This window comes from Empidonax traillii, unplaced genomic scaffold (assembly GCF_003031625.1).
Source record: "Empidonax traillii isolate 1590-97213 ecotype Southwest subspecies unplaced genomic scaffold, ASM303162v1 scaffold1801:size62013, whole genome shotgun sequence".
Classification (NCBI taxonomy): Eukaryota; Metazoa; Chordata; class Aves; order Passeriformes; family Tyrannidae; genus Empidonax; species Empidonax traillii.
In genome coordinates this window covers 7,025-33,472 of record NW_020956994.1, presented here as the reverse complement: position 1 = coordinate 33,472, position 26,448 = coordinate 7,025, and the positions used below count along the sequence as shown (strand labels likewise).

Below are 26,448 nucleotides of genomic sequence, written 5' to 3'. Positions count from 1 at the left end.
GGTCAGATGTGCTGTAACTTCTGACAGACAAAATAGCGCTGGGGAAAAAGCAGGCTGAGCACAGGATGCTTTTACCCTGCTGTTGAAATACCCCCTCAGAAGTCAGGTGTCTACAGCCTCTTTTTGGGCTACTTTCTAGCTGGACGAGGTTTTCCTGGTCAAGGCCCATGTCACCTGAATGTGCTTGTAAGCACAGACAGGTGAGACATCCCTATTCTTCATCCTGCCCTTAAGGCCACATTTCCTCTACAATACAGAATGATGAGCAATATATTATTAGGCATATTCACTTACTAGAGTATTTACTTTTCAATAGCCTTTTATTCCCCAGCATGCTATTTTAAAACCAAATTGTTGATATTAAAAATTAAAATTGTCGGCAAATGATTAAAACCAATTATACAACCAAAAATTCATGGAGTTTCACTCATCTGTCTTTAGTGATGAATAAAGAGAACAGCAACATGGAGAAAAAGGGAAAGCTGAAAATAAACTGGGCTTTCTTTCACTACCTCCACATAAATTGTCAAAAAAGAGCACAAGAAAAAAATACCAAAAAGACATTGATTTTGAACAAATATCCTAGAGACTTGGTCGTAGTTTTAGTAGAGACCTGACAGATTGGGTGACTAATAGCATAACGGGGGAAAAAAAAAAAAAAGAAAAAACAAATTTTAAAAATCCTTGTGTTATCCAGAAGGCTTGACCATTCCATCATCATTTTTAGAGTTGCATAACTATAGAAGTCTATCTAGAACCAATAATCTAATACATAACAACTGTAAATTTTCAATAATTAACACATTTTTCCACTTCTGCAAAACAAATCTATCTCTAGGGAGAATGCTGTCTGCCAAGGCTCTGCACAGAGAAAGTCTGTTTGTTTATTCATTTTTGAGACAAGTCACAGCTTGAACGCAGGCTGTGAAGCTGGGGTTGCTTTGGGAGCCCCTTTTTCCTTGTTAGAAATCCCTCCTTTCAAAGGCACAGATGGGCTGAGCTCATCCACACAACCACAGAGCAATTATGTGACATGGAGCACAGGCAAGTGCACAGCACAAGATTTAGGATTTTAGTGAAGATAATAAAGTGACTGCTTTGCTCTCTGCCAGCTGCTCTTGAGAACAAACCCAGGAACCCTGAGTAGCTGTCAGCACTGTGTTACCTGATTAAAACTGCTCTGTCAGCTGCCTCAGACTAACACTTGTTCAGCACTAAAGCCAAAAACACTCCATCTCTATAACTGGGTAAAATATTCCTGGAAGTCTCCCACATCATCCTTCAGATGCACTGGAGGACCTTGCTGTTTCCCATAGCAGACATGCCAGCTGATATTTCTAAAATAAGTCTTCAACCTCCTGTTCCTTCATCCAAGCTTTTCTCAACTTCAGTTTGATGCTGGCATTTCTAGAGCCCGTTCTCACCTTTCACTGTCAAAACCTCCATTGAAACCAAAACCTTTTCTCCTTTAGAGTACTTGGTTGCTCAATCATGAAGAAGTGGGAAAAGACCCTCTTTGGAAGTCACCATCTATCAGCCATAGAATCCCTCAAGTTGAAAAATACCTCCAAAATCATACCCTGCATCTTTCCTTACGAAGTCCTTCTGAATCCTTGATTTCCATGACCAGAGATTAAACCAATGGCCCAGTTTCCGGGATCAGCAGAGGGCTGGTAGGAAGTTCCTTACCTAATAAAAATTCAGTTGACGTCTAACATGAAAAACAAAGCCAAGCAAAGCACAACTTCACTTAGAATTTTCTTGAAAACAAGGTGTCTCAAACTAACACAAATTTTTCATGTCAGGTTTACTGGTACTGTAAAAGGAGAGTATCAAGGTCAAAAGTGTACCCAACTGCCACAAGGTGGGGAGAGATTTTGAGTCTATGCTTTTAATGTTCATAAAGCATTTTTGCTACCTAAATATATAAGAATAAAGCATTCATGACCTCAACCTTCCCATACTCCATGGCCAAGCTGCTCTCCAGAAAGATGCAAATTGGAGTCAGACTAACATCCCAAAAGTGTCACCTCCACTGAGAGGTATAAAGGAAAGATGTGGTTTAGCTTTTATTATTTTATCCACAGACTTAGTTAATTGTCTCCCTTCCTTCAAACATGCCTTTCTGGATTTCAATTTTCCAGGAAATATGGCAGCCTGTGGCCAAAACGATAGGCTAGCCAGAAACAATTTTCACGTTGTATTAATTTGTTCCAAATCCTTTGTAGCGAGGAACTGACAGCAGCAGCCTGCAGCCAGCCATGAAGTCAGCAAGAGCACTCTCCCACAATTAACAGAGCTTAGATGTCATCAATTCCCCTGACCCATGATCCAAAGAGCAGCAGTTTTGGAGGAGACAGCCGGAGAAGGGCAGCTCTGATAGCTGGAGGAAAACCTCACCAACATCCCATTCAAACCACTGCTGTTATAAAATATTTCGCATCACAGCAATAGAATTTATGAATATTTATACCAGCAACCAACTTCACTACTGTAGTCTTCCTCTCTGACACAAGGGAGAACAAAACCCTGTGGGAGGGTGCAGCCACCCCAGCCCCACTTTCACCTTGCCTACCTCAGCTGACTCCCCCATCATCAGTAGTGCATGAGCTGCCATGCACATCACCTGCTCCAACTCTGGGGGCTGTTGTTCCCTAGGAAGGTGTTCAGTGAGAGGAAAATATGTAAGACAAGGACCCAGCTTTGAGGCTCCAGCATTTTGCCCCTTCCCTTCAGTCCAGCACTGTCAACACTCCAAAGGGGACAGGACAGCTGACTGAGCTCCCCCTGTGCTGTCACACACCGGGACATCAGCCAAAGCATTCGTGTGAGGGTAGGACAAGTAAGAGATATAGAGCTTGGTTTGGCATTTTCCTAACAAGCTCTGCAGCAGAACTGCCTTCTTGAGTCACTGGATGCTGTGTAGGCTCAAAAAAAAAAAAAATCCCTAGAGTGCCTCAGGAGGCAGAACCTCAGTTGCTGCCAGTGCCCAACAGATCCAACTCTGCCCCCAAGCCAGAGTACCCATTTAACACAACTTGCTGAGTACAGAAGGAAAGAAAATCATAATATCATAAGTGCCCCAGGGGCTGACAGAGGATACCTGCCAAACACAAAAGCTCTGCTCTCAGCAGACTGATGGCTGGGGATATTCTTTTCCGTTTGTTTAGAGTTCAGCTTCCAATGCACAGCCACCTTTGTTGTCAGGTATGTGTGTACAGGCACCGTGTGATTCATTACACGGGAGGGAAGAATGCAGCAAGGCTGAAAAAAAATTAGAAACAAAAGCCCTACAGATTTGGATGAAAATGTACACACTATTTTTCTGATGGCCCTGCTTATTATGAGTCATTCACAGATGTGGAGTTGCAGGAGAGAAGCCAAGACCAAGTCAAAGACAAAGCTTTATACAGGAAACCAGTTTAAGATTGTTGCAATGCAGGTTACACACTGAGCTGAGGCCTTTTCCAAGAGTAATGAGACACTGTGTGTATCTGGCCCCATCACATTGAACAAGATTCTGAAATACACTCAACAGGGACAAAAAACATTACTGGGAATTAAGAAGTCTCTTCCTTTTGCAAAAGCCAACTAACCCCACACTATCTTCCTGGATGCAATTGGAATATTTGGACAACAAAACACAAACAGTTCCCTTTTTCTGTCCAAAACCCACTTTCTTTCCATTTCAGTCTCCTTATCAGAATAAAAAAACAACAGCCTCAGAGATTTTAAAGGACACACGTTGCAAACTCTTTTCTAGGCATCTGTGCTCCTGCTTCTGCACATCTATACAGCTGGAAACACCTCCTGTGAAAAAGGCCACACTTGCAAATCCACACACCCAGGCTGCTTGGCATTGTTTTTTCCTTTAACCTTTTCCTTTCACTATGATGAAAAAAAGTTCTCCTGATTATCAAAATATATAAACAACCAAGTAGCAAAGAACAAAAAGTTTTTAAAAATTCAGGAAAAAAAGCATAAGATGTTAACAGATTTAAATAAGTACAGGCAGAAGCAGTGGGGCAAGGCACTGAAGCATTCAGCTAATTAAAAAAAAAAAAAAGGTAAAAATCACATTTTAACACAACCCATTTTACAGAAATATACTGCACATCTCAATTTCTCTTGTTCATACCTTTAGAGACAGTAAAAAATTGTCCCAGTTTAGCTTATTTTTGGATATCACCACAGATAACGTTTGGAGGAAACAAGTTCATCTGTTTCAGAAAAGAACAAACAGTGCTGTGTAAATAACATCCCTGTGGAAGTTGCAAAGCAGATGTGTAAGGAAGAGAGAGTGGGATGGATCTCCCCAAAGGGTGGAAGCAGAGGAAATAAACTTATCCATACATCAAGTTCAGACCTGTGTTTCACCACAGCTAAGCATGAGCCAATTTGTCACCCATTTTTCCATGCATTAGCTAGGCAAGGAACCTAATTATGTATCAGCACCAAACCACAGCACTACAAATTACTTTGCCAAACTAAAGTTTACTCACAACACCAAGATCTTTCTGCTTTTGAGAAGCTAAGGAAATGAAGTAATTGTTTAGGTAAGATCAAAGCACAACAGAAGTCTAGACCTTGTGGTAAAGGTGAACAAGTTTTGTTTTCACAGCTGGTTTTATGTCCACATTTTCAACATCTACATGATATTTTTTCTTATGAACAGTTCCCATATTAAAAAACACAACTGCTATATAGAGCTGCCAAAAGCATGAAATGATTCCATTTATGTGCATGCATATAAATAAAAACATACACAGAGTGAATGAAGAACGTCAAGTTGTACAATTAGGGTTTCTAGACACAGTTTACAGTAAGATAAAAGCCTGCACTGGTTTACACTGCAAAAGCCTTAGCATCATACCAGCTCAAACCATGCCACATTAGGAGATGTGGGCTGCATCAGCTGTCAAGGATAATCTATTAGCTTTTACTTTACAGTTGGGGACTATTCAGCAGAAAAGAGGACAGCTAGCTTAAGAAAAGCAAAAGCATTCTGGATTTAGAGTGTTAAACAACAACAAAGTAAAACAGTTAAATTCATTTTATCTCCTAAGCTAAATTATTCCATTTGGGAAATCCCACCTGCTTCTTCACTGAGTCAACGCTACAGATATAAACAGTACCGGACTGAGTCACAGCCAATGCATGTATCCAGAAAAACACGGCTCTGAGTTGGCACCAGGGGAAAGTCTTCTGGACAAAAAGATACAGCTCTGCAAGAAATTCTGCACTTACACTGGCAGCAGATCTTAATTGCCAAAAGTATTTTTTATTACCAAAGTATTTTGCAAAGTAAATCAAATCATCTTCTATGAAAAATTCATTGAACGGTAGCACAACCCTGTGAAGTTCACCTGAACAACAATTAAATTTGCCAAACCAAGTGTAAGGTGGCACATAAAGCAGAATTTCAAGTTACACAAGCAAGCAGCGACATCACGTATTCATAACCAATTCATTGAGAACTGCTCAGTTCAAGGTGCTATAAATCCACCAGCCTCTCCAGAACGCCTTAGAGACAAATACCTCCCAAAAATGCATGATGGCTCAGGTATTATGAGGCTGAGCTCATGCTGTGTACTACAGAATCAGCAGAAAGAGACCTTAAGTTACTCACCTAAGGGTTAAAGACCAAACCAAACCGAAACCTGGCAGAATGTGCAGGGATATTTGTTCAAATACCTCAATGCTATTGAGATTTGTCCCTCAAAGATCCCAAAGCTCTTTCTGAAATTAAACACAGGTATGCTGGAAGCACACATCACTGAGACTGCACATGGATGACAAGTTTTCACTGCCCCATTCACCTTAAAGCACTGATCTGGGTTGTTAGCCATCTTCACATGGGGACTCCTCCCAAATTTGGGCTGATCTCAGGAAAACAAAATTAGTCAAGGATGTAAATTTTGCAGTACTTAAATAAAATATATGAGCATGCCATAGGAATAAAGATTATCACCAACTTTATAGCTCAGCCATCAAATCCCATATGTATTTTTGGGCCACGTTTCCATGCACAGCAACACGCCTCAAGTTAGTTTTTCTTGGTTTCCAAACTATGTATTCTGGCTACACGAGAGATGTGCAGAAATGCAAAAAGCTCCCCCCACCCCAAGGCTCTGAACAGAGGGGTCTTTAGGAAGCCAGCTGTATTAACCCTTGGATTCCTTGTGATTCCCATCTCCTAGAGGCCAAGTCCTGCCTTGAGGGAGTTGAAATGCTCCTGAGGGACTGCAGAGTCCTGGCAGGACCTTTGAACCAGCCGCGCTTGCAGAAGGGAGCGATCTACGTTTGCGCTTCTCGGTATTCAGGAAGCAAACCCTGCAGAGGGGTGGAACCTCTCCTAGTCCCTTGGACTGCTCAAACCTACCCCAAAAATGCTACGGGCACCCAACTAACTCTAAATAAACATCACTCAGGAGTGTGTGTACCCAGATTTGAAAGCCGGCCTTTGTGGGCTGCTGAACCTTTTATTCCAACACTGAGGCCTTTAAGGACCAGTCAGGAAGGGGAGAGCTGGAGTTCTGTTGCCTACACAAACAGGCCCAAAATATGTTCCTCAAGCCCTAAGACTCCTTTCTTTTTACACACAAGCAAATCACTGCCCACAGTGCACAATCTCAAGGACTGGTGTCTCACCCCCCACCCCCCGCGAGCTAATTTGTATTTTTACGGACTCAAAGCTATTTCTACAACTGTTGTTTACAAGAAATGTATAAGCCAGGAAAACTCTACAAAACTCCATTTACACAACCTTGTGATACAGTGCAGGAAATGCTTAAGCTAAATGAACGACCACAAGTAAACAAGAAAGCATTGTTTTGTGGTTAGACAACCGAGGTTCTGAGTTACGCAACTCATTTATCTCGGAGCCTTGACTATGGCTGGAGTTAAACTCATCTTTTCCACTTTCAAGACTCAGGGAAGTCGTGCTTAGAAGAACTGATACAACACCAAAACCCAGTAAGTTCATGCAAAATAAACTGGAAAGAAATTTGTAAACCTAAGATACAAAATGTCGAGTGTGGGGGAGCAAAAAATGAAAACAAAGAATGTGCAATTTCTGCCAAAATCTAGAAAAACAAACAATAACAAGTAAGGAACTAATATTTGGCCCACTTCTGTCTCCAGTTCCTGTGTGGGGGCTTTAGCTCAAGAAATATTTTTTGCAAACAAAACCAGATCAAGTAGCAAGATGTTACTGAAGCTGATTTAATGTAATCCTGTTTTCATAAACAATTTTTTTTTACTATTTTTGCTCAGTACCATTCAATTTGGATCCTTTCTGTAGAAATTCATGTCAGTGTTTTTTTCTTCTATATTATCTCAAGTGTGAACTCCTTTTGCAGTATTTACACAGTAATAAGGTTATACACAGAGGAAATAAGCAAGTTAGTCCAAACTTGGCCTGTAGCAGAAAGTTAATACATCATATTATCTCAGATGTGAATTAATATTTCCAGTGGCCAATTTTTAAGTGTCTGCTGCTCAGGGCAGGGCACACCTCATAATACATGGGGAAATGTTGGGAAACATTGTGGCAAGCATTTAGCATATCCCAACATGACATGTACCAGCATAAACGATGCTCTTGAAGTCTATATTTACATTTGCTTTTGTATGCATATTTGCCTCAAGTACCCTCGTAAGTGCCTCTTTACTCGGGCAGCATACCACCCTACTCCTCTAAAAATACTCAAAGTCAACCTGCAATGCACCACAAATCCCCTGGGCAGTCATTGGGTAACAACTAAAGAATTGCCATTTTCGTATCACCAAACACTGAATGACATTACTACCTATTCACAAAAAAAGCACTATGGGCTAAACATTGTGCAACATCTCTCAACATGTTGTACTCACTAAATATCCCAGTTTTTATAAGTGTTGCCCATGTGTTTCATGCTTACATAAAGCTTTTGCCAGAACACTCACTTTTCAAGTGACAAGGAAATCTTAGTAATCTGGAAGGAATGTCAGTGAACCAAATAGAAAAATCAAGTCTACTACTTGCCCTGTCACCTGCCAATTTGTGTTCTTTGGAGTAGTCGTAATTAACTGACATAATGAATGCACGTACCCAGACCTGCTGAAGCTGAGCTGACATAGTCCACTTGTCAATTTTAAGATATATTTTTTAACCAAGGGGCATAATGTCATTCTCACAGCTCAAGAGTGAATAAAACCAAAACCACAGCCAGTTTTCAAGCAAAAAATTTTAAATAGCGTTATTCAAGAACACAAAGATTAGATTGCTATGGCAGCAGATAAGTTTGACTGCAAACTACAGGAAACATGCAACAAGGTTGATGGAGTTCTTTTAAAACAGACCAAGAAACTACTAGTGTGAAACATCAACTCAAGTATCAAGCAAGCCTTTCAAAAGGAAAAATATTATCCAAAAAGCCATAACCGGGGAACACTAGAAGAGATTGTTCTTGAGAATAATTCTAGCTAGAAATTATAAAGATATGTAACAGGAGACAAATGACTTTTTTTTTATGGAGTCACATTTGCTCCTGTGAAGTACTGAGCTGTGTTTGATTTATACGCTGTAAAACACAGGAAAGCATACTCCTATAAGCTATTTTCAATTCAGTTATACAACTAGACTATTTTTAATTAACATTAAACATACCTAAGTTGATAGGTGGGAAAACAAAAATACTGTATGAATCAACACATGATTTCTGACTCAACAACAGTTTTGTTTCAAGGAGACAAAGGTCTCTGGACTGCAAAGCTTCCTAAGGAAATACAGTCCACTTGAGAGCAGGCTGAAGTAGTTCAGAGTCAGCATTCCCAGACATAAATATGAAGGTACTGGGGTCAGGTTTCCATGAAGGAGACAAGTTGTGTTTGCAATTGCCACCAAAAGGAACGATAGGAGTGTTTTACGTTCAGCAAAATTAACAATAAACCAAGCCTCAAGCACTCGTTTTTGCTGGAGAGTAAAAATGTAATGGCACTGTTGCCACTTGACAGCCAAGGGGATCTCAGCTTTGTATTTCAGTGAAAAACAATCACCACCACCACCACCCCCCAACACAGATTGGCGCTCCTCATGTGCTCACATTTGGCTACTGTTTCTCCTAAGCACCAGTTAGCAGTTCATTTTAAAACCAAAAATTAAAAAAATGCAACAAAGCCTTGTTCTACACCTAATCAGATCTAGTTAAGAAAAAAAAAAATTGCTTTAGGTTTTCGTTCTCCATCAAAATCTGTATTAAGGGAATAATACAAGAAAATTATAAAGTTAATAACAGCAACAAAACCACCTCATTAAAGAGTCTGCATTTATGTAAAAGGTGAACACACTAAGTCAGCCTCTCTTTCTGATGATTATTTCAAGCCACACAATTTTTCAACACCAAATTGCAATTCATACAGAAAATCACAGAAACACCTGAAATTTTTCAAGTCCTTCATTCCTTTTTCTAGGCTTTATCAAGCCCTAACAAAAGATGTCTTTGATGTGTTGGGTGAGATTTATACCGCTGAGAAGTTCCGAAAGTTAAATTGCAAGTTAAAAAAATATAAAACAAACAAAAAATTTATATGTAATAAAACCAAAATAAGCTCTAATGCTCCTTCCTCTTTTAATCTAAGAAAAAAACCTTCCACTGACCAAACTCTTAAATTGTGTTGCTCTCAATATACTGAGTCTTTGACCTCTGTTTCAGCCTTTTTATTCACACACAGCAACTCAGGATGGAAAAAGCCGGGTCAGTATTCCCACAGGTTTGCAAGAACTATGCAAAGCGTGGAGTAATGCTGAATAACGCCACAAAGCCATCCAGGAGAAAAATAGAAACAAAGTAAAGCAGGGGTGTGCCACCAGCTGAAAACTGAAAATTTAAGGTTGTGTATTTTACCTAAAATTGTCAACACAACAATTATTTTCCCAGGAGAGGAAGGAGAAGATTGATCACGGAGCCCTCGAATCAGAAAACGCCTGCTACTAAGGAACAGAAAAGTTACAAAAGCCTTTGCTCTCTGTGATCCAAGGATACAGAAAGCTCTGCTGGGAAAAAAAAAAAAAAAAATCCACAAAAGATTCCTAACATTCTTCTTCCATTACAATAATATAGACTTCAAGATGTTCCACAAAGTGAACTATAGCTTCGTGCAGCGCAAGCCAGCTAACAGGAAAAGTACATTTTCCAGGGAGTTAGAATAGGTCAGCTTTAAAACTAAGCAGAAAGGGAAAACAGGGGACTTGCTGCTCCAGTCGCTCTGCTGAATGTTTGGAAAGTTCACCTTTCAGGAGTCTTCAAGTGGAGTAAACAACCTCATGGCTGCAGAAAACTGCACCTGAAGAGGAGGGTTAATAACACTAAGTTGTTTTTGAGAAAGATCTACCCGTGTATCACACTGGAAACTTCCACTTCCAGACAGGAGGTACTTGCACAAGAACCAGCTTTTTGAAATTTTAAAGTTGCCCTCAGTTCAGAAATACATTGAGAAAGGATAAGAACAGGTGTCCCCCCACAGAGGGAAGTTCAGCAGTGCTCAGCTGTGCTGTCACACCACAGAAAATGTGCATTTTCAGTTCAGGAAAGTCCTCCCTGAAGTGGAAGCGTCCACTTGGAATAAACTACATTATGCCTCATCCAGAAACATGGCAAACACAGCCCTACCCACACATGATAAGTATTAAGGAAAGCCTTCTACTATTGACTTTATTTAACTGGGTCTTCCTAGAGTTGCAATTAATCCCTAAGAATTTTCCAAGTTCCTCAGTTAGGAGAGACTGTGAGTGATTTTTATGCCAAGTCTGTTTTTACAGTTGAAGAAAGTCCACATACTCACAGAAATGCAAACCCAAGATTCAAAACACCATCTCCTAATATTGAAATCCAAATATTCTAACAAAAAAAAAAATTATAAACACATACTCTCTTTATTCCAAAGGCAATACTTACTATCAATTTATTCTTGAGCTCAAGATAATACTATCAACTGCATACAGTTTATTACAATAACACAAATACAACCCATCAGATGCAGCTTAAATCTTCAGGCTTCACACAGTTCCATTATCTGAGAAAAATCATTTTTTTCTACTGACTGTTCTAGAGATAAACCTGACAGTGCTGTGTTTTCTCTTGTGCCAACAATGACTTTATCACTTAATTTATGTTTTTAAGCCTCCTCCTTCATGCTGTTTTTTTACTGGTGCTATTTCAACTATTTGAACCGTCCCCTTAAAACAGAATTTGGCTACTGTTTGCTCTTTGTTTGGCACATTACTAAAAACAATGAGGCATTGCATACAATTAGGACTAATTAAGTTGTATGGAGACTAGTAGATTGTTCTATAAGGACAAACATATGAGTTAATATTTTATTCTTTTTCCACAGACACAAAACTCCCAAAGTTGTCTTGACGTTGAGGAAGGGACAAGGCAACGGCCAGAATAAAAATCCAGGAAACTCAGCAGACTCTGAAAGTCTCTACATATCTCAACGATGCATAATAAAAAAAAAAAAAATCACATCTAGAATTAAGAAGTGAAAGTCTGGATGTTGTACTCCATTTCTAGAGTTCATAAGCCATTATTATTAAGATTGCCAAAATCAGCAACATTTCCTGTTTATGTTTCTTTCTTCTATTTTGCTTTTGATTAAATTTGGGTTTCCTGTTACCAATCAACTGGCTTTAACCATAAAATACTCTTCAGCTCTGTAAGTTGCTACCCTGAAATCATGAGACTCCTTGGCTACTGCGAACCCACAATCTTGGCAGAACCAATTTGCAGAAACTGATACAAATCTTTTCTGTAACTTGATGAAAAATAATCATGAGATTTAAGGTGTCAAAAGAAAAAATTGGTTTTAGAAAAAAAAAGCGAATTGGCTTTGTCACACCTAAGCGATGACAGTAAAATATTTGCCAGCTCTCACTGTGCCTGCATGAACCCACTTGGTCATAGATCAGAGAAGTTTCTCCAGAAAAAAAACCTATTCTTACATTTCTAAAGAAACAGCACCAAGGAGGTAGCTCAAGCATCAGCCCCCTAAGGTATTCAGTGTGGGTGTTCAGTTCCTTGTCAACCTTGTTAACCAATTCCTGCCAGAAAATCAAAAGCCAGTCTGTATTTGAGCAGAGGGAGCAGACCTGTGACCCATCTACAGCAGTACCTGGCATTTACAGAAGCACCAACAGGAGTTGTTATACCACAGTAAAAAAAAATTAAATTAAAAGTGACTTGAATTGCCTAAAAAGGCATTTTCCTTCGAAACAGCCTCTTCATCTCTACTTCTCTCCTCAAACATGCTGGAATACTATCCCTTTAAATTCAGTAAAGTTTAACTCATAAATTACTTCAAAAGAGAAATCAATGCTGCATTTCTGAGCCTGAACTAAAGACTTACAGCTCAGGAGCAGAATGTCTGAGAAGAAGACATTACCTGGGAACCACAGGAGGACACAAAGATTTTTTTTTTTATTTTATAATTAGAAGTTTACACTTGTGCTGATGTAAAACTCCTTTGCAGGATATAAAATTACTTTTACATTGTTAAGAACACATTCTTACTCCTTTGATTACTAAAAAGATGTAAGAAAGGTTAAATTACAACAAAATGCTGAATGCTAAGGGGTTTTAAGTGTTTCAGAATAAGAAGCTCCATCTGTAAGTTTATCATTACCTTCACACTACCAGGTAAAACTGATCTACCTTACAAATAAGCATAGTCTCCCAATTATTTTTTTAATCATTCACAAGACACTAAGATGATGAGTAAAAGTGCACAATACCAACCCCTTACAAAGTGAATAATCAGCTGTACTCAAAACTACACTCCTAAAACTTCTAGCGTTTTCTAGAAGACTGCAAAACTGATTTTATGGTTGTGGTTTTTTTCTTTTCAGAGTAGAACAACACAAACCCTTGCTGGCTGGCACACGAGCAGCAGCTCCACACGACTCTGGTTTCCATCTTTAACGTGGAAGTCAATGTGCACTGAGGCATCTGAATTTGCAGCAAGCAAAATGCACTGGAGTTCTAACCATCTTGCCACTGCCTCCCTTCCAGTAAAGCAGAGCTGATGAATGGGAGTAGCTCTTCTGAGACAGGCACTGCATCTCCCCCCTCCACACATCACACAGAAGGAAGGAAAGGCTGGGTAGGTATGTAGGAAAGCATCTACACCAAAACCCTACACTCAGGTTAAAGTGTTCACCAACAATCTATTCCATCTGAAGGGGCAGGTCAGGAGAGGAAGGAAAATATCTGCATGTTCACCCAGCCCCTGGGGGTTCCCAGCTCCCTGTGGTGCCCTGAGCCTGCTCTCACAGCCCCAAGTCTGTGGGCCAGCTGCAAAAATGCTGAGTGGGCTCCAACTGATCCTGATCCATCACACTGCTGGAAGGAGGCAGGGCAGAGCTGGTGAGTGGTTTCTCCTCCTCTCCTTCCATAAAACAGTACAAACAAAAGAGAGAACAGAAGAGAGGCTGCACAGAAGCAGCTCCTCTCAGAGCAGCCTGTCTGGCTGCCGTGCGACGTATGGGGAGATCCTTCCTGTTCACATCCAAAGCTACTGGACTTTTATAACCCTCTCAGTCACGTCTCCCTTCGCCTCTGGGGTCCCGAGACTTCCCGCTTCAAACATATTTCCTACCCGTCTGAAAAACTTGGCCTTGACACCCTCCCACCAACCCTCTGCTCTGGCAAACCCGCACGGGCAGTTGTGTAAATCTTTCCTGTAACTCAGCCACTCTTCTCCCACGCCTGGCTCCATCCCGGGCACGTTCGTGGTTCCTGCCAGACCAAGGTACTACTCCACCTGGAGGACAAAAACCCCTGTAGCTCATGTGAAAGCAGGTAGCAGGGAAGAGAGACACCAAAAGCACCCTCAAGGCAGCTGCACCCTCAGGGAGCTGCAGCACGAAGCTGAGAGCACTTAATTCTTTAATACCTTATTAAAATGTATCTCAAACCCTCTGCTGGCTATTCCCGAGTGGATGTGCCAACAGCAGTTCTGCAGTGACAAAGGAGAGTCACACAATTAAAAGATTCTTGCATAGATGCAATTGATATCCTGTAAGGAGAAAAGGAGATTCATATTTTTATTTATTATATTCTCAACTCATAACACCATTAATCCTCAGCTCTCTACATAAATACAGAAAATATACTTCCAACTGCAAGTACATCAATTAAAAAAGAACACTTTTTAATTGATCTTTAGCCAAAATTTGCATCTTTCAGGTGGGAAATACCTAAAGCTGCACCTAAAATCCAGCAGAATATTCTTCTACACTCACTTCCCCTAAACATTTACAACACCACAAAATATAAAGTTTTGTAAATGTTTAAATATAAACAAAACTTTACAATAAGCCAGCCCTACTTTTTTTTTTTTTACACAGCTTAAACGATTCCTCATGTTTCAAACACTGGAATGACTTCTTGATTTCTGCCAAGTCTCTGAACAGTCTAAAGATGTCACCGAAGACCACTTAAAGTAAAAAACCTGACTGCTGCTAAGCAACCCAGAAAACATCCTTACATGTTCAATTGTTTAGTGGGTTAAAAAAAATTTCACACCTATTGAGAATGCCCGTATTCTGCATTCTAACAGTGCTAACTTCTTCCAAACAGAGGGAGCAGAGAAAACTCCGCAGAATATGTTCCTATTCCAAAAAGGAATTGCTTATAAAGGGCTAGAGATTTGATCAGATTTATTCACTGTTGCTGCACATGGAATAGATTAGAAACAGATTCTCCCTTATCCGCTATTTTACACACGCTCCGGAAGTAAATTTACTGAGGAAAAACAGCACTTGTGTTTGTTTTACTGAAAAAGTAAAGACGTACCAAGATTCCTTTCAACTATATAAAAACAGTGTTTTTAAACATGTTTTTAAAATGTATTCCACGTCCAGACTCTTTAAATCAGTGCTATTTTAACTTCTCCAACTGCATATAAACAAAGGCCATCTAATGTAATTGAATATTCCACCATTCTATAGCACTTCTCACCCATGGATGCACTTACATGTTCAGAAGAAGTGAGATCAAGACTCATATTCCTTGAAGTAGAACAAGATGAAATGAAGCATTTCCATATCACAGCAAGGATGGCATGCAAATGTATCTATTTCAATTACACACGAATACATATGTACATTTTGATTTAAATAAATGTATGACACACAGAGATAGCATTTTAAACAGATTATTTTAACCACTTTCTTTTCAGCAAGTGGTTAACCTTTCACTTACCATGGCTCTGTAGCCTAGTGCAATGACCTGCACAGGAACTACTGTGCAACAAAGCTCCTGGTTTAATTACCCTGCAAAGAGCTCACTGAATCCCAGCTTACAAACCCCTCAAGCAACACAAGTATCTCCCCATAAAGGTCCCAGGGAATATTTTCAGAAGGCATCCATCTGCTAAAACTTCCTTTAACATACAAAATGTTTCACTGCATCACTTCTAATTGACCTAATATTTATTTTGGAATTGTGGATTTCATTTTTCACATCTCTCAAGATGCTTAGTCTTAAATTACCAACCTCATATATTCAACTGCCATAAATTTATTGCAGGCATAGTCTGAACAGAACAGAGCCAATAAAAATAGACATAATCAAAGCCCTTCATTCACACAAAGTCACTGGCAATAGGAAAAAAGGCAGATTTCAAGGTTAGTTTAAACCACTAATTCAGAAAGACAACACAGATTCCCAAAATCAAAGTTTCCTTAAAATGGAACGGGAGGACCCTACTGGAGCAGGGAGGTGGGACCAGATGACCTGCTGTGGTCCATTCCAACCTGACCCATTCTGTGATTGTGTGAGATAAGAACAGCACAGGTAGATCATAAAACAGACACTCGCTTATGTGCTTATTAAATGAAGAAAGGAAATCTCATATGTATATCACATGTCCCAGTAGACCAAAACAGCACGACCAAAAAACAGGATAAATCATTAGTGTTACCAACTTCTCCCTCCAATTATCTATTAGTGTGGCTTCTTTCAGGCTAGATTTACTTGGCTTAATATCAGTTTTCAGATGTGTTATACCATAATCCATTTAGCTACACTTCATTATAAAAGTGTTGCAAGTTTTCCTCACAAGGAAATATAGCATAATTCCTCTCCAAAATTGACGTTTAATCAGACAAAGCCCTGATCTGACCTGTTCCACAAGCAACAGAATTGTCTTTTGGTTTTGTTCTGCTTGTCATCTCATCACTAGTATGGAAAATGATTCAAGCTTTCACACATACTTTGCACCAAGTGAGTGAGAAAATACACAGCTCAATCTTTTTAAGTACATATTTTGAACATGCATAGATGTCACTTGAATGATCTGGAATGACATTTCATTTTTTTCTTTCCTTGGCACTCATTTTGATTTACAATTTTTTGCTTTCAAAACCTCTGTGATATTCTAACAGCTAGAGCAGAAACATCCCATGGCATTACAATTCCCACAAATAAAAGTCATCTTTGCAAGTTAAAAAGCTTTAGAGATGGACAGAAAGATCTAAAATATACCCTCTATCACTCCACAGCTTCTTAAATAAAATGCTGAGAAGGCCCACAGGAAAACAAATCAGAAAAACCTTTATATGGATTGGAGGGGGGAAAAAGCACCTCTAAAAGCCACAGTATAACAAACATCCTTCAGCATTCACACACTGCAAGCCTGACAATAACCACATAAGCACCAAGATTGCTGCTTATTTTTCCTAGAAAACAGTTCTTACAGACCTGATTCATATCACATAGTTTTAGTGGAAAATGGAACCAAGCCTCCCAGGCCTGGCCTGCAGGGAAATTTAGAAAATGGAAAATGGATGGCTCATTCCTGACTTGCATCTACACATGTTCCCAACAGGCAAAAAGCCAAAGGAGGAATGGGGACTCACTATTTTCTTGAGTTAATATTTGAGGAAAAGCTTCTCCATACAGGTTTACCAAGTTTTATATATAAGGAGTATTTTTTACTGCAACCTTGACACACCAGGCAAATCCAGGAATTGCATTGGAATGGGGAGCAAGGCTGCCTTGTGTCTGGCACCAACTACAGTGACCAGCTCCCTGCCTTTGGGAAAAGGCTCAGCAGTCAAATCAGGAAAAATAAAAAAGCAATTTATTTGAGGTCTCAAAGCAGCTCAACAGACAATATTCCTTGCAGTCCAGTAACATTTCTACCAGGCTGTATAAGAGCCCCTCTAGAGAAGGTAACAGCCAAAACATTTAACTGCACACACAGTCATCGCTTATCAGGCACTAACTATGCCTTCAAAAAAACATCTTCAGCTGATCCTGGATTGTGTGAGTGTCCTGGAAAGTGACCCCCTCAAGTGACCTCAGTGTGCCCCAATAGCTCAGAGCCTCCAACAGAACGGGTCAAAATCTGATCTTTGAAGTTCTAGGGCATATCAACCTGGGCAATTAAAAAAAAAAAAAAAAAAAAAACAAAAACAAAAAAACCCTAGCATTAGAAAAGGAGCTTTACTCCACAGCATTTATAAATCGTTGATCTCAAGATGCCAAATTCAAGACACAGCTTGCTGGCAGCTGGCCATTTGGGAGGTTGTCAGAGTGAGTAGAAATCTCATGCCTTTTACATGCAACATCTATTAGATCTGTCTGATCACAAGTGACACATTTATAAAGATATTTTAGAAACCTTTCACCCTAGAAATGAAAGAAGCCTAAGGAACAATATCTCCTGTTTGTTAACACTCCCATGTGCAAGGAAGACACTTCCAGGAAGGATACTAAGCAACAGGAATTTCAGTGGTTTACACAACAGAACCCAAGCAATAGAGATAACAGGACTGTGCTCCAATCCAAGCTGCATTATCAAGTCCTGTTTTCACAACTTGCTCACATGCTCTCGGCAAGAAGGCAAAGCTCAGCAGGATGCAGAGTAATCCATAGCTGGGAGTCCATGAACTACACCCCTCGAACCAGCAAGGCCCCCCCAGCCCACAGCCAGCTCCCACTGCTCAGCCACTCTGAACAGCCAGTTGGTTTATCCCATTCCCATAAGCACACCCTGATGCCTCAGTAAGATCTCAAGCAGCAAGTTAATATTAAGCCTTGTTAAGAATCCTTTAATTCCTTTCTTCTCCAAAAGACACGAGTGACTTCACTTCAGCACTGAGCACTGCAGAATCAACAGGTCTCCAGATTGTATGAATTGTTTCTTTGCAGAAAAAAAAAGAGGAAAAGTCATAAAATGACACTTCGCTTCTTGCCTTGTCATTAGGCAGCACTGAGAAGAGTCTGGCTCCATCTGCTTATATCCCCTGGCACACACAACTGATGATCTGCTCCAAGGCAGAGCTCCATGCAATCCTGCCCGTCCCCCACAAAAAGGCAACGCCTCCTCCTCAGCATCCCAGCCTGTGCATCCTGAAAAAATGTATCCAGTCACTGAATCCCACCACATATCCTCAGCCTCAGGGAGATCTGAGGCTTGCACTTCCACCTATCTGCTACCCATGTTGCCTGCACTGCCCTCAGGGATCTCAGGGATGCACCCACTCGGGTGGATTTCCCAGTAAAGGTACAGGAACTTCCCATATAACTGCCCTTCAGCACGTGCCTATCCTGTGCCTTCCCACGCTCTATGCCTTGGTCTCCATCACAGGAGAGTTGCACAGCCAGTTGCTACATGCCCATCAACCTCTCTTCATAAAATCTGGTTTGCCACAGAAAAATGAAACAAAGTTATGCCACCAGACAATATTATTGTCTGATTTATTCAGACACCTAGTGTTCTCTTACGTATTTGCTTTCAACCCCCTTCCATCACACCCATCTTCTGCTTCAGACACAACAAGAGAGTTTTTCCACCCATATCCAAAATCTACATTTTTACACATGAGAACTTTTTGAATACTAAGATTACTTAGACTGCATAGATAGAGAGATAACACATCACTCCTGAGCATTCCTTCACAACATCAGTAAGCCTTTAACAGGGAACAACTTTTTTGAAAATCATGTATTCCCCTTCCAGTAAAGAGGGTATCATCGTGGACATCTTTACATCAATCAGCTTTAAAAGTCACCGGAATATGAAGAGTTACATTGCCCCATGCAATACAGTCACACTGGTCTGAGCCAGAGAAAGCAAGCTCCATCAAACAAAAACAGACACTGAACAAAGGTTGTACCTGAGTTCAAGTAATGAATTGCTAAAGCCAAAATTATTTTAGAAACTACCACTGACTAACAGGTAGCATCTTAAAGAAGAAATCCTTAAATCAAGAGCTCATCCCTTCAGAGAGCTTATTAATTGTGTGTATTTTTTGTAGCTGAACTCCAACTCATGTGCAGTCATATTAGTTTTTAAGCTCAAAGTTCATGAAAGTCACCACAGATCTGGTCTTTACAGTAAGGGATACTACTGTAAAAATGTTAAATTGAAAAAAAAAGCCCTTGGTTCTTTAACACAGAGGTCTGAAAATAAAGAAAACCAGCATGTTTCATTGTTTGACAAGGCATAGAGGCAGGAGTCTGAAATAAGTACTCAAAATAGGACATATTTTCCAATGGAGGTAAAGATTACAATATAACCAACAGGAATGTGCAAGGCAGCAATACTTAACTTAGCAGTCCGTGCCAAACCATGATAGTCCCTTGTACTACTTAAAAAACACTGAAACTTGAGAAAGTGGTATTACTACAATTGTTAACAATGGAATGCAAGAACATTTTTAAACTACAAGTCACACAAATTCATTTAATGTATTTATTTTTTGTAGAAATAGACTATTCAGCACTTTGGGGATTTGAAAACTTGACAAAGAACTTGGAATTTTTTTTTTTCCTGCTAGATGTAAGTTAAAGACCAAATGTAAATGCTATTAGGAAGGTTCCAATTTCCCCACAACTATGTCCTTGTATAGGTTATGCTGATACATTGCAAGGAACAAAAAATAAGAAAACCACCAACAGAAATCTCACAGCTTAGTAGAAAAAAAAGCCACATTTTCTTCCTCTAGGAAAAGCAACTGTGGTTAGGACCTACTAAAATAAAAGAGTCTGAGAAGGTATTTCAGTACAAATCTGGTCAAAGACAAGACATACTTTATAACCCTTGAAGATCCAACAGGGACTTGGGAGCTGTAAACAGGACTATAAATCAACAGCAACTCTGAGTATTTTTAACTTCAGCTGCAAGCAAGGTACACTAATTATCTGAAGGACAACCGTACATTTAATTTTATTATATAAATTTCTGTCACCATCACACACACACAAAAATATTCCAGAGGAATAGCAGCAACTCCTGCTTAGCCATTTAAACATAAAACCCAACATAAATTTAACACTGAGCTTGCCGTCCCTGCACAGAAACCATCACAGTCAGGACTATGGCAGTAGTTAGCTGCCTACTGCTCAAAATTCATACCTTCAGGGTCTAGCCTCTAATAAAACTATTGTTTTTTAACACTCAGCAGAGGCCTGAGTTTCCTAGAAGATCCTGTCTTCTTTAGTACATTCAAATAAAAGCGTTTTTCTTCCCCCTTCCACTTCCCTCAAACTCTGCGCCTGTCACACATGGATTTATCATTCTCTGTAGACAGAACAAACTAATGGAGAAATCTATGAAAAGTACTGAAGTACACTTTCCAACAGAGTTATGCATTAAGTAGGGAAAATAGACTTGTTTAAATACAAGTTTCACCTGATGGATCAGCAAACAAAAGCTGGTTATCACTCAGGCATCAGAACTAGGCATTGCACAAGTGCAGTCTTAAGATGGGACAAGAGCCTCAGGGGTCACCTTTAGGCAAATAAATTAACAATTGATTTTCAGTAGATTTACAGTAAGTTGCACCTAGATTAAACTGTGTAAAAAAAAAATTTAAGTATTTATGTCACTTCCCCCTAAGGAAAAAAAAAAACAAAAACACTTGTTTTGCTGGAAAATTACTAGTTGAGGTTTGTTTAACTGCCCATGACACGTAAAGAGCACCAAAACTGAGGGACCAGGACAGGGAAGTGCTCATTGCAATGGCAGGACAAAGAGAGCCCCAATGAGGTGCTTGTACTGACTGCTCTCACTGAACTGGAGTTACACTGCTTTCATCCTTACTGCCTGAAAAACAATAAGTGATCTGTTATTATTTATACAAGTCAAGTCTACACTGTGCAAATTAAGATTGACGTGATTGTTGTTATTCTGGCCTACTCCAGGTATAAATAATGTGGTATAAATAATGACAGTCAGTACTAAATCCACTGCTGTTTTCCAAGGTGCCCACTTGGAAGCAACACAACCTGCTCTGTAAGATGAGCTCAGGAGCAAACAGGGTGTTTGTGGTGCTGAGTGCTCCTCAGTTTCCTGGGCAGGTAGGTCTGTGCTTTTCTTCCAGTGTTTATCAACAGTCAGGTAAATTCTCAGTTACTTCACGAGGGGCAAAAAACAAACCCCAAACAACAAAAATACAGAACAAAAAGCCACCACTCAAAGTTTAGATCTCTAATATTATCCAAACGAATCCTCAAAATGAAAGATGATGCATTAAAAAAAAAAATCCAAAACAGAACGAAGAAAAACGAATTTTAACAGGCACAGTTTGTTTTTTTTAAATGAAAGAACCCTATATATTATGATCCACACACCACTGCCAGATTTAGACTCTTATTAAAAAACAGCATGGATTTGGTTTTTTACCAAACTGCTAACGTGTGATAAAGAATTACAAAGTCACAAAGTATTTAAGCATGTGCTGTGCACACATCACATAAAAAACACCCTTCAATGTCTGTTCAAGAACACGACACAGAAAAAGGATTTGAAATGCAAAACTGGCATAACAGTTTATAACCAAGGATAAGACACACCATGCAAGCGACAAAGGTGGTGCTTTTTTTTATTCGGGTTTTTTGGTTTTTGGGTTGGTGGTTTTTTGTTTGTGGGTTTTGGTTTGTTTGTGTTTTTTTTTTCAGTCTTCATGGTCAACTTGTGTCAGCCTACTGATTGCTGCAACATTAGCTGTTAGATTGTACTTCTTGGGCAGCTTTCCTGAGTTTAGTGTTTTGCATTTTTAAAATAATACTCAGTTACTATGGTAACAGGCATTTAAACATTCACTAAGTAAATCATCTCACAGTATTAAGTCACCTGAGCATTGACCAGAATTTGTGCAGAGCAGCTATAATTAATAGCACTGCTATGAAATACCATTTTCTGTCACTGCTGGGAAGAACACCTGATCTGTTTTACTCAAATTTGCTTCCCATAGAAAAAATAAGAAGGTTATTCTAAAAAGATCTGTTCACCAACAAACTCTGTTAAAGACATGCAGCATAAGATAGCTTACACCCCACTAAAAAGACTGAGATTTGCCTATGGAACACTATCCAGACAAATCTCTGTGCAAGTAATAAAACTCATAAACAGTAGTTGGACACAAGAAAAAAAACTTGTTCTTATTTTCAAGGCTTTTACCGTAGCTTTTGCATTTCTGGATATTCCAAACAGAACACCAAATACACTAAATTATTTCAAACTGGGGAAAAAAAAAAAAAAAAGTAGCAGAAGTCCCCTCGAATCAAGATTTTCTGACACATCAATTCAGATTTGATTTCTTCTTTAAATACAACTCCAACAAACTTGTTGCACCACCTCTTCTTTGAAAGAGAGCTACCCAGGGTCTCCCTACAGCACTTACTCCAGATACTCTGTATCCCTTAGGAAGGTGTCCCAGTCCCTCCTTGAGCCATGGAGTTTGCTATGCCCAGGTGAGTCCCCCCCAAAATCAGCCCTGCCCCTCAGGAAACTACCCACAAATTATCAAGGGCAGGAAAGATGAAAATAATGACAGCAGAAACTCATAAAATTCAGCAATGCAACCACAGAGTAACAGAAGCACCAAGCCCAACGCTGAGCTGCTTCATATCCTTTCTCCCCGATACTATTTTGCATTTCATGATTAGTACAGTAAACAACAGATGTTGATGAGCAAAAAAAAACCAAGGCATCCCCAAGCAAGAATGAGAACATTTCCTGATAGGTTTCTTCAACAGATGCTGTTTCAAACTTGGCTTTAAAGACAACTGAACTGAAGATGATGTGTTCTCACTCCTCCGTAATATAAGAGAGCTGTGGCGATCACTAGAAGAAATGGTAAATTTTTTTACTCACTTAAAAAGTAACTTTCACAAACGTAAACAAGCTTTCTGGTAGCTGGTAAAAGCAAGAGAGGAGCCTTTAAGCATCTAATATGAACCCAAGAAGCTGTATTTACACCAGCCTGAATTTAAAAAAAGCAAAAGGCAAAAAAATTGGCTAAAACTTTTGGAAATAAGAAATCTGGTCATCACCACCTGGACTACAGAATTGTTTCTCTTCCATGATGCATTTTTAAGAGCTTCCAGTAAAGGATCTGGTATTAGAAACCATAGGGAATTCAACCTACAAATTGCCTAACAAAAATTAGTTTCTGGAGATGGCACACTGCTTCCTCTCCATTGCCCCTTTCCTACTAGGGTGAGTCTAGGTTTCCACTCCCAAAAGATGGACACAGAAGAAAAAAAAAAAAGAAAAACAGAAAAAAAAAAAGAAAAAGAAAAAGAAAGAAAAAGAAAACAGGAGGTGGGAGAAGTTGAAAAGTACACTCAAGCTTGGCTTATCATTGGCACCATAAATGACTCTGAATTTCTGGGTACCACTCACAGATCAGGCTTCATTGTGTTCTTTCCCTGGCAGTGCTAGTTTGAGTTTGAGATATTCTACAAGAAAAGGATAAGTAAAACCTATCTGGGAAGAAGTCAAGGGATGAGATAAATACTTGTAAAGTACGGAGAGGAAACTGAAAGAAAGTGATAATGTTTAACAAACAGTTCAGTTTTCTGACAGAAAGAACTACTGTGTTTGCCTCATGTTTCCTAATAAGCAGTTTTTCATTACCAGTAAAGCCAGATAGTTTAGGTTTTCACACAAAAACACTTGTTACAGAGTCCAGCATAAACTTTCCTTCACAACAAGGATAACTACCTGATGCAAAAACTCCTCAAACCATCACCTGAAGCACGAGTGTTCTAGACTGGTCATACAGCAACCTCTCTCCAAAAAGCAAATAGCATTCTGTTGGCATTTACTTACTGCGCTCTATCAATCATAAACGTTTTACTACAGTCTTATAAAGGTAAGAAATAAAAGGTTTTAAAAAGGAGCAAAGAAAATCTCACATTTTGACGCTGGCTACTGCTGGGTGATACAACCTATAGAGTATTTGGAATCTGCTTGGGAGCTTTGTTTACCCCTGCATGCTTACTACTCCAGGCAGTAGAAGGAAGGACTGTGTGTGGGATGAGATAATGGAAATTTATTCAGCTTCTGGAGGAAAAAGTCAAAGCAACCTTCATCTTCTTACAGAACTCTAACTTTTGACCCTTTTCTACCACTTCTTACACACAAATACCCATGTGGTTTTGGTTTTAAGACACTTTTGATGAGCACATCTTTATAAATAGTTGTCGCTGCTCTGTTTCTCCAAATTCCTTTCTCTTTATTGCATTACATAATGAGATTTTTTTCTACTAGCACTAAAGTATTAGGTGATTAAAGATTAACTCACCCCCAGGAGAGAGAATCTCAATTAAAAAAATTCCAATCATTGTAGTCACCAAGTCAAACCGCAGCTCTTCAGTGACCAACCCAACTCACCAGCTCCTGTTCCCCTGCTGGTTCCCAGAGCCTCCCACCGCTGGAAGGAGGAGGGCAGGTGCCCTGACAGGGGATGCTCAGGAAAGAACACCTAAAGCTTCCAGTAAGTGACTGAAATGCCTTTCATGTGACACGCCACGTGAAATATTTGTCAAGGGTTTATTTGTTTTGAAAATGTACGTAAATACGTGAATTACCATGTGAAGTGTAACACTAAATGTTTACAAAACAGTAGTTCCAAGGAAAAGCGCACCTTCTCGAAAGCACCACCACCTTTCCTTGTTGATGCAAACATACCCTTAGATTTGACGCTGCAAGACCTGAAACTCACCTCGGTTCTCACGGGCTCCTCAGGTCAGACAGCGGGGAACACTCCGGGGGAATTAGCCCACTCGGCAGCATCCGCAACTGGTTCAAACCTATTTATCTGCTCTTTAGCAACAAAACCAGCAATTGCCTCTCTGTTTTGTCAAAAGCTGCCTACGTAACTTCCACTGAGAGTCGGATAATTCAAAACATACTGGGACAAAATATGCAGCCTCAAGGAAAGAAAGAAAAAACAACTTCAAAAAAACCAAAAAGCTAGAGAGTGGAGCCAAGGGCCGAGCCGGTCCTGCGGCAGCGGCGGCTGCTGTCAGCCCTGCGGAGCCGTCCCCGCTCCTCCGGTCGGGACACCCGGCTCCAGCAGGTCTTTTCCCGCTACGCGGCTGTTCCTCGAAAGCCGAGAACCCGAACCGCCCTGCCCGAGCGGGATGTTACATTTTTACGGAGGGAATTCGGAAAGAGCGGGACACTCCGACCCGCAGCCCCGGCGCGGCCGGGCAGCGACACCACCCGCGCCGCCGGCCCGGTCCGGCGCGGCCCCGAGCGGCACCCGGCGGGACGGGGCCACTCCGCTCCGGGGATGGGGGAAGAGGAGCCGCCTCCCCCCGGCCAAGAGAGAGCCCGGAGCTGGGACCGGCCCGCGGGGCTCCCACCGAGCCAGGGCCGCGTCCCGCGCCCGGAGGGATGACAGGAGACGGACCCGCCCCGGCGGGGATGGGGGAGACAGGACACGGCACGGCGGGTCCGGGGCTCCCTCGTGTCCCTGCCGGACTCCCCCGGGGCACCGCCGCCACCGCTCCCCGCCTCACCTTGGAGCATGGCCTCCAGTTTCTTCCTATCCACCCGGAATCGCTCCTCGCCCCACTCGGGGCTGTGCAGGGCCCGCGGCGGGCCGGCCGAGTCCTCCTCGGAGCCGGGCGCGGGCGAGTCGGCGCTGCGCTCGCTGTTGGAGCCCGGGTCGGAGAGCGGCTGCTGCAGGTACCCGCTCAGCGGGTCGCGCTGCGCGGCCATGGCGCTGCCGGGCGGCCGCCGCCGCTGCTCCGAGCCCCACTCGGCCGCGTCCCCGCGGGTGGCTATCTGCCCCCACAGCCGCCCCGCCGGCTCATCCCAGCCGCCGCCGCCGCCCGCCCGAGCCCCGGCGCCGCCCGCCTCTGCCCCCGGCTCCCCGCCGAGTGTGCGCGGCCCCGGCCCGGCGGCGTCCGCGGCTCGGCGGCGCCCCCAGCCCGCCCGCAGCCCGCACAGCATCCCCACCTCCATTGGGCCGCCGCCCGCCGGGGAGGGGCCGGGGATATCCCCGGGAGGAGGGGGCAGCGCCGCGGCCCCGGAGGAGGGCGGAGAGGGACGGGGGGAGGGAGGGGCAGGGAAGGAGGGGAGATGCCACCGCCCCCAGCGGCACCGCCCACGCCTCGGGGCGGCCGGGACGGGGTCGCGGCTGTGGGGGCTCCGGCG

At 41.4% G+C, this 26,448-nt stretch overlaps 1 long non-coding RNA gene across 1 annotated transcript in view; it reads right to left on the bottom strand.

Annotated features, from left to right (window-relative positions):
* The window catches only part of LOC114071040, a 47,256-nt gene extending 21,320 nt beyond the window's left edge, over positions 1-25,936 (bottom strand). Inside the window, exon 1 of the long non-coding RNA XR_003573994.1 lies at positions 25,809-25,936. This is a non-coding gene — a long non-coding RNA (uncharacterized LOC114071040). The remainder of the gene's footprint in view (positions 1-25,808) is intronic.
* Between the last annotated feature and the right edge of the window lie 512 nt (positions 25,937-26,448).